We start from the raw sequence: 10208 nt of genomic DNA, 5'->3' as shown, positions 1-10208 counted from the left end.
CGGAATATGAGCTGGATCTCCCTAGGCGAAAAGTTTCTACCTGGGTTAAGCTACGTAAAACAACATGAGCAAAGAGTACTTCTACCCGGAACTATGAGCTGGATCCCCCTAGGTGAAAAGGTTCTACCTAGGTTAAGCTACATAAATTAACGTGAGCGAAGAGTATTTCTACACGGAACTATGAGCTAGATCCCCCTAGGTGAAAATGTTCTACCTGGGTTAAGCTACGAAAAATAACCTGAGAGAAGAGTACTTCTACCTGGAACTATGAGCTGGATCCCCCTAGGTGAAAAGTTTCTACTTGGGTTAAACTACATAAAACAACCTGAGTGAAAAGTACTTCTACCCGGAGCTATGAGTTGGATCCCCCTAGGTGAAAAGTTTCTGCCTGGGTTAAGCTATGTAAAATATCCTGGGCGAAGAGTACTTCTACCCGGAAATATGAGCTGAATCCCCCTAGGCGAAAAGGTTCTACCTAGGTTAAGCTACGAAAATAATCTGTAATAGTGATGCATGCTGAAAATAAAAGAAAATAGAGATTTTGTGAAACTCACCTTTGGTGACATTCGTCCTTTAGGAATCGCCATTCTGCACTGCTTTGTTCCTGCTGCAAACAAAAATAAATTGTGAGTCTTAAAAGTGGTGGTCGGTTTGTGGCCTTGATGTCTTTGGTAGCTTGGCTTTGTGCCCATATTCTTTTGATGATGATTTCAACCTTGGCAGCTTGGCTTTGTGCCCATCTTCTTTTGATGATGATTTCAAACTTCCACTAGATGTTTCGTGAATACCACTTGTATTTCTGGCCCGGAGAGCCTTTGACTTTTCAAACTTTTACATGACAGTTGGTCGCGTGGGACTTAACCTTTTCAACTTTATTTTGCCTTTGTGGCATTTCACTTTCGACTTCTTTCCTCCAAAACTTTCAATTCCAGAGCATTGGGGAACCTTTGGCTTTTCAAACTTTGCCAAAATGGTTTGCCACTTGGGACTTAACCTATTCAACTTCATTTTACCTTGTAGGCACTTTCAATTTGATTTCCTCCTTTCGAGAGTTTTTGATTTCAAAGCATCAACCACCATGGCCAATCGGGGTTGACTTGATGCCCCTGCCAAGGATGGGTGCCTCTTGAATATTAGTTTGTATTAAACGAAAGCCCTGTAAATCAGTCTTGCTATCCCTTCTTTGCCTTAGTTTTGGAACAGAGTTAGACCGAAAGGGATTCAAAGAAAAACAAACAATGGAATGGACAATGATTTTAGACAAGAGGTATCCCTTTCGGGGGAAGGAAAGAAGTACTTTTCTGGAGTATACGTGGACTTCAATGAACATGACATGCCTTTTGGACTGGATGTATGATCTGTGTAAACAGTCTGACTCTCGAAAATTCATCAAACTTTTGCCTCGAAACTGAGAAACCTTGTCCAGGACTGTGTCGATGCCAGTAACTGTGGGAATCCTCTTTTTTGATCAGTGGCACCCTTCGCGGGTTTTAACCAACTGACTTCTCTCATTTCTCTTCTCACCATCACCTTATAGTGCTCTTTGCTAGTTTTCACTAACAAGACTCTCATTTTAATTTCTGCTTACCATCGTCTTACGGTGCCCGTGAGGGTTTTCACCAATAAGACTCTCTCATTTTATTTCTCTCATTTGATTGCATCAGATCGAAGTAAGTATATCCTCCCATTTTCAACCTCTTTGCCGATTGATCGGAAGGACTTGAACATGATTTGGGGTAAAAAGAATTTGGATTGAATTACAACTTTGGAACCTTTCAGGCGAAACCATCGCCTGACCATTATAACATCTGCCCTAGTTTTACTTTTGGGGGAATTTGGATTTTTGTTTTGGTGTGACTGGACCCCAGAGAGAGGCTGCCTACGTATTCTTTTGGAATCAAGTCGAACGTAGTTTAAGGTAACTATTCTTTTTCTTCTGTTTTGTTTTGTTTTCTCTTTTTTTTTTCCTTTTTCATTTTAATATTTTCATTCATTTATTTTTCTCAATAATAACTTTCAAGTTCCAAAGAGGGTAATCAAAGAAAAGGGAACCTACTCAAAGGGTTTGCAAAAGGTTGATAGTACTTGGATAGTGAGAAAGAAAGCCTTCTTCATCCCAACCAGCGAACATTAATGTTATATAGAGGATCAAACATGTTTTGACTGCACCTACGTTGACAGTTGTTTGAGGGATATTTCCTTCGATGTTTCCCAAGTACAACACTCTCTTTTGGCAGTACTCTCGTTACAATGTATGGACCTTTTGACAATTTTGATTCTTTATTTTATTTCCTTAAAATTATCTTCATTGCATTCTGATTTTTGATTCATTATTTCAAAGTCTGACATCGTTTTAGGATTTGGGCCTGAAGTCCGCAGGCATGTCATGTCAACAAAATCTGCATTTAACAACACTGAAAAGAGAATAAGAAAAGTGACAAGATTAAGAAAAGAGACATTCCTAGACAATGAAATATTTATTTCATTTGATTTTTTTATTATTATTTTTAAAGTTTTTTGAAAGATAGAAGAGTTTACATCAGAAAGTAAGACAACAAAGTTAAACATACGGATCACACCCTCAAATAATGCGAACGCGGAAAGGATAGCAAGACCGGATACTGAGACTCCCGTGTGATAGGGATTTTTTATGTTTGGCGACCGGTTTTTGGCTTTTCTTCTGTCTCGGCAATGGCTGCAATGGCCTTCAGTGCGAGATCAAATTCTTCATTTTCACAAATCACTCAGACTATTGGCCCGGTGTTGTGAGCAGGAAAGGGATTGTTTGTCACATCATGAGCCTCCTCGTCCTAAAGAACTATTACCTTGACCTCGATGAGGTCTTCCACTACTCTTTTGAGAGTCCAACAATCTTCAATATCATGTCCCACTACTCCGGAGTGGTATTCACATCTAGCATCAGCTCGGTGCGAGGGGGACTCGGGGTTTGGCCGGTTCGGGGCTACTGGCTACAACAGACCTAGCCTGACTAGCTTTTAGAACAAGCTAGAGTATGATTCACCAATATGGGTGAACTGATTCCTTCTGAAAGGCTCTCTTGGGCGAGGATTGTATTGGTGAACATTTGGTTGAGGGATTATATAGAGCTTGGTAAGGACGAGAATGTCTGGGAGGTGGAGCTCGATTTTGTGTATAATATTGTGGTCGCGTGTAAGGTTACGCGTTCATCACCGCATAGGGAGGCGGTGCCACGACTTAAGCAGCATCTTGATGGGGATAATAGTGTTTTGGGACCTTAGGGAACATATATGATTGGTTGAATGACCTGCAGGCCCCCCTCGAACTTGAAGCCATCATGGTTCCCTCTTCCATTCTATTTCAGTTCATCAAACCCCCCGAACTATTCTGAACGGTCTGTTTAAAGGCAGCATGTCGCAAGATTTGGCTCGTTTTTAAACCATTTTTGACTATCTCGCCAATTTTGATAGCCTCGCCGAACAGATTACCCATAGCGGACATCATTTTCTGGAAGTAATCCGCCTCTTGGGCTTGTAGGAAGACTGTAACAATTTCTGCTTCGTCCATTGGAGGCTTTACCCTGGCGGCTTGCTCGCACCATTTGACAACATATTCACGGAAACTTTCCGCGATTTTCTTTTTCAAATTGGACAAACAGTTCTCTTTTTGGATTTTTTTTCACTCTTGCTTTCCTTTTTTTTTTCCTTTGTTTTTCGCTCTTTGTTTTTTTTATTTTTTTAGTCACTCTTTTGTTTCTATTTTTTTTTACTCAATTTTTTTTCACTCGGTTTATTTATTGGCTACGATCGAATCCGATGGGAATTGCCTACGTATCATGATGCCGCATGAATCAGATCATTACGTAGTTCAGGAAGATTAGGAATAAAGGAAATAAACTAACTCTTTTTTTTTGGATTTTGAATTTTGTTTTTTAATTTCCGAAAGAAAGACTTATAATGAAGAAAAAAAATATTTTTGTATTTTGATTTATTTTTTTTGATAATTTTTGAAAATAAAGACTTCTAAAGAAGAAAGAAATTATTTTTTTGAATTTTGATTTATTTTTTATTTATTCCATAGAAAGACTTCTAAAGAAAATTTTTATATGATTTTCTTTTTCAAATGAAAGACTTCTAAAAAGGAAAAAAATATTTTTGGTTTTAATTTTTTTTATTTGGGATTTTTCTAAGGAAAGACTTCTAAAGAATGATTTAAAGGAAAATATTTTTGGATTTTTGAAAATTGGGGGCCAGAACCGATGAGGTTTGCTTACGTATCTCACATCCGGTGAGAATCAGACCCGCATAGTTCGGTCAAAACAACTATTTTTTCTCTTCTTTTTTATTTTAATTTTTTATGAAAATTAATCTTTATAAACTATTCGCACTAGACCACATAATATATTTTTTTTATCTCTGTTTATTTAACTGATTTATGCTAAAGTCGATCAACATGCAAGCCTCTCAAATAAAGCAACAAATAGCACATAACATGACATAATGGTCTCAACAAGGTACCTGTCCTAAAACAGAACTCGGCTCCTGTGCTGACCCTTGCTAAGTCAAATGCACATGATGCAAATAAAGCGAACATACTAGGAATATCCAACATGAGGTTTATTCTTCTAGGTTTAAATTTTGATGGAGAAGGTACCTAGACTGGCTTACTCGAGCGGACAACTCGAGCTGAGGAGGGTCAGCGTACCGGTAGCATTGCTTTCCGGCTTAGTTGGTGGTGTTCCCCGCCTAAAATATGTGTGACTTAAATCCTTCACCGGGTGATAAACACCTCGGCTATCTCAAAGAAAGCGGGCTACGTCAAGCAAATGCCCAATTAATTTCAAGAAGACTCAGAGGGGTGCGTGAGAAGACAATTTATATGTACAGTTCAACAATATCAAAGCGGTAAAAAGTGGGGAAGTAGCACATTAGGCACCAATAAATCACAATATATACAAAATTAATGAAGCCAAATAAAAGTCAATATGTACAAGCTTGAATTCTAGTTGAGGTCCCCAGCAGAGTTGCCAGAGCTGTCACACCTCCTTTTTACCCCAAAAGATATGTATTATGGATTGGTGTGGGCTAAAGAGTTTTTCCAATTAAAGTGACAAATTTAAATAGGGATTATTTTATTTATAGAGTCGCCACCTGAAATTGATTTATTGGGTATTCCAAGTCACCTTTTATTTGAATTCCTGGTCAAAAGAAGGTTCTATTATTATTGGTCTGCGAAAACAAACTCCGGGTAAGGAATTCTGTTGACCGGGGAGAAGGTGTAGGGCATTCTTCGAGTCCCGTTGTTCTAGCATGGTCGCTTTATTGACTACAACTTGTCTTGAATTATTTTTAGATAAACTGTGATTTATTGGTTTCCATGTTTTATCTATCCTCTTTTATATTAAAATATGAAATTATCTTTAAAACGAATCACGTGTGTGAATCCGTTTTGTTTATTGTGCCAAAATCATGTTACATGTATGTGTACGCAATTAATAGCATTTTTATTATATTTATGGTTGTTTCGCCCAAAGTTGCGCGATTACATACCTTGATTTTAGTTTTGGGAATCGTAATTATGTCACGCGAACATATATATAATCATGATGATTCAATTAATTAAGAGTACGCCTAAAGCATTCTAGCGCATTCATGATTTATTTTTTTCCTAAGTTTGAGATTATTGTGAAGGCCATGAATTATAAAATTACTTGTGGAAAAAGTGTATGATTTTAGATATGTGATTAAATTAACCAGCATATACCAATACCCTATAACCCAAAAATTTAAGCTCAAACTCATTAGGGTCCAAATCTTCCCAACTTTAAAGCAAGTTTGAATACCATATTTCCAAAAACATGATTAAGCATATAGCATTTAAGGACTAACTTACATTATTATTTATAAAGTTTAAAGGTTAATAAATAAAATCACATGAAATAAGATAAAAAGAACAGAGGGAAGAATAAACCTTTAATGCAAAATTTCTAATTAAATGAGTCCCCAAGAACAGGTACAATAACTCAGACGAACGTCGAACAAACATAAGCGACGGATAACATCAAACCTAGTGAACAAAGCTCCAACAAAATCCCCGGTCTCGACTATTGACTCCACTTTTTGGCGTGTAAAAAGGAATGTTATGAAGTATTTTTGTTGGGTTTCGGGTGATGACTTCCTGGATTTTTTGAAAGAAAGACGAAGAAAGAATGACACGAGTAGAAATTCCCTTAACGTAGAAGAAGAAAAATAATTTTCACCTACTTTTACTTTTTAATTCCATACTTCTACTTTTCCTATTTTCTTTATTCCCATCCGAAAGTTTTAAAAAATAATTAATTTATTTCGATTTTTAATTTATTTTATTTTAAAATAAAAATAAAAATAATACTAATAGTAATAATTGACCTTTTAAATTATTTTTAATTTTTACCCTATAAAACAAATGTAACAAAGCTAAAAAATATATTAAATTTTTAAAAATATTTACATAGTAGAAGGTGAAAAAACATTCAAATATAGTCAAAAATTAGGTGCTCACAATTGATACAATTCAAGTTGAGGCTGAGGAGTTCAAGAAAAACATGGACATCTTAGCCTCGAAAAGGGAAGCTGCCCAATCACAACTGGAGTCGGCCGAGACTTAGCTCCGAGCTGCAAAAGAGAAGGCTTCGGTGCAGGTCAAGAAAATCGAGGAGCTTCATTCCCAATTGGGCTTGGCTATTTCTGATAAGGCGAACTTGGCCAATGAACTCGAGGCGGCCAAATTTGAGGTGGCCGTGGCCAATACAAAAGTCGATGCTAAAGTGTCCCAATTCAAGGTCGACGTCTAGGCCATCCAGGTACAGGCCAAGAGCATGGTGGATCATGCATGGTGGCAAGCTCGAAGGGTAACTCTTGAGAGAGTCCATGCTCAGGACTTCGATATAGTGGCTGAAATTGAGAACGCCAAAGCAGAATAAACCAGGGCCCGGAAGCTGGCCTTCCCTGGGGAAGATTCCAAGAGTTTAAGCGAGTCTGAAGGCGGGGGAGATCCCGAGGGCGGAGATGTTGCCTCCGATGAAGACCATGCTACTTAGGCCTTTATATTTTTTGCTTTCTTTTGTATTTTTTAAGGCCGTTTCAGCCATTGTAAATTTTTGAATTAAGGTAAAAAGATTATCAGGTAAATATATACAAGGCTTTCTTTTCCCTTTTGGCTTTCAAAATTTTCCTCTGATTTATTACTTGTATTCACAAAGGTTGGAATGACTTAGCATAAAAGATCTTAGGTTGTGTAAATTCGAACAAAACCCTGCCTTTTTATTTTTGAGTCATTTTTGATACCCAATATTTCCCTTATATATATATATATATATATATATATATATATATATATATATATATATATATATATATACACACACACACACACACACACACACACACACACACACATACACACACACACATTCAAAATAGTGCATATACATCATCATTTGATTTATAAGCATACACAAGTATTTTCATAATTTTTCATGAATTTTAAAGACTTTAAACCAATTTATTTCTGCATGTTTATTGTATAAATATCTAATACTTATCCTCCAAATTCTTTTATGATGATTTAATCCTCTAAACTTATCATTTATACCAGCATGAGGGTTTAAATATTTTTCAGTGCATTTTTTTATAATTACATTTGCATTTTAGTGCTAATTGCATATTTTTGCAATAATAGCCCATATTCATGTATAATTATATTATTTATGCAAAAAATAATTTTTTATATTTTATAATGTTAAGTTATTAGTTTTAGTCATTTTAGTACACAAATAATATTTTTGTTATTCATTAATTACTTTTATAAATTATTTTTGCTAAAATGTTGGGTATTTAAAAACTAGCCCCATAGCCCAAATAACCCCAGCCCAAACTAATGACCCACTAATCCCAACCCGGTCAGTACCCGTTTCACACTACCCGCCCCACTTACTTTTTAATCCTGGTCGTTGATCTCTCAAGATCAACGACCCTTATTATTTCCCTCATTTTAATTACCCCTTCACCCCTAACCCTAATCACTTCCCTTTGCCCGCCGCCCTAATATTCTCTCATCTCCCTTCTCTCTCTCTGAATAACCCTAAACCCGCCACCCTAAATCTTCTCCTAATCCCACCTAATATGGGATTCCACGACTATTACTTGCCATACTCGGCCTCCTTCTGGTACTGGCTACTCTCCTATAGTGCTTGCCTAAACATGGCAAGCAGATCTCATCAAAATTGAACCAAAATCGGTTCAAATCCCTGATTTTTGAATGTTATTCCGTCCATGTTCATCCTATGCCATGTGAGTCCGATTTTATTTATATTCTGTTGACTCTTACTTACCCTAAAACTAGGGTTTACAGAATCGAACCAAAATTGGTTCAAATCTCTAATTTTAAGCGAGGTTTCCTTCTATATTCATCTTATTCTGTGCAACGTTTGATTTTGTATTTTTAGATTCTGCCAATTTTTGTACTTTCCCTAAAATTACGGTTTTGAAATTTCTCTCTTTTCTTTACTGATTTCGATTGCATGTGGTGTTCTTTCCTTTCTAGTGTTTGATTGATGGTTTTCCATATTTATGTGTTTGATTTCTATACTATTAGTTTGCTTCTCGAGTTCATGTTCATTATGTGATTATCTTAAAGTGTCTGCAAATGCTTTTCCAAACCCATTACTCTATTACTATTTTCATTGGTTGTTTCCCTGATCTGAGTCTCTAATTCTTGGCCGGATGAAAGCCAATGCCTCCTAAAACTTCTCTATTAACCTCCCTAGTGTGAGCACTACTCGGGGTCCACTTTGATACCCTTTTGAACTCTAACACACTAGGGCCTAAGGTTCTTGGCCACTTTCTTCTTGACTGCTCAATTCTGTGCCTCTCTATGCCTACTGAATAAGCCAATTGGCTTGTGTAAATGACTGTTTTTCTGAATCGTTTGATCGACTATGGTTGTTGGGTATCATCCAAGTTCTCTTGTGGTTTTTGGGCTGTGTTGAAACCTGTATGGATACAAAACTGAAGGCCTGGCTGGGCTGGGTACACTTTGGGTCTATCTTAGGCCCACTATAGTTATTTGTATTTTCTTTTTTGTATTGAGTCTGTAATAATTCTGTAATAACAATTGGGGTATTAGTAAAAATTGGGAAAATGGGTTTATTCTAATATTTGCGTAAACGGGTAGAAATCCTGCCTCTAGGTGTTTAATTTACTCAACATGTTCTGTTAGATAACCTGCCTATTGGATCTGAGTGTTTAATTCGTTTAACATATTCTATCCCTATGTGTTTATTAGATACCATGCCTATAGAAAATAAAGTGTCAATGACCAATCTTTTAATTTACATAACTGCAGCATATTCATTAGATACTATGACTATAGGGCTATGTTAGCTTATGTTCTACAAAATCTGCATTTAGAAATCAAGCCTATAGGGGTTTAATTGGTTAATTCACTGTTATACTACCCACCTAGGAGAGATACCTATAGGAGCTAAGTATAAAAAATCAATTTCAATCGTTAATCGTTAGAAATCCTGCCTGTAGGGTAATACCACTCGCTTTTTAAGTGTTAATATTAAACTTTCAATGTTGTTTTGTTGCCACTATTAGAAAGCATGCCTATAGGATCAAACTGAGTAATTCTGAATATCTCTCGTGTTTATCACTGCCAAATACTCCGTAAGTCACCTAGATAGCCTGTCTATAGGTTTTAACCGTTTATACTTATAATCAGTAGGCAACTATGCAGTCGCTTAGAAATTATACTTTGCATAACTGCCCGCATGATCAAAATCCAGATTCACATAGAAATCATGTCTATAAGATTTAATGATTTTAACTCGTCTTAATTCTACGACTATCAAACGTTAATTTGTTTGCGTGCATTTGTTGTCTAAGTGCAGAGGCTAGCTTGAACCCTTATTTTCTTTTATATGAAGTCCAACTTACTTTTGTATGTCGCCTAGTTTTATCATTTTGAGCAACCTAATTTAAGTCTAGCACCACCCAAAATAGAGGTCCAAACGCCTTCTGGACCATAGGCATGGGACGGGTAGTACACGCATAAGGTACGACTTAGAATCAATTAGTGCGCATTAGGTAACAACTTAAAGATAGTAATTGGGTAGCAGGAGATGATAGTCTGTGCCCGCTGAATAATACGAGTAACACCCCATCTCGAGGGAGTTACGGAGTATT

This window comes from Nicotiana tabacum, chromosome 12, assembly GCF_000715075.1.
Source record: "Nicotiana tabacum cultivar K326 chromosome 12, ASM71507v2, whole genome shotgun sequence".
In the NCBI taxonomy this organism is placed as follows: Eukaryota; Viridiplantae; Streptophyta; class Magnoliopsida; order Solanales; family Solanaceae; genus Nicotiana; species Nicotiana tabacum.
Note: the sequence above shows the minus strand (reverse complement) of the source record.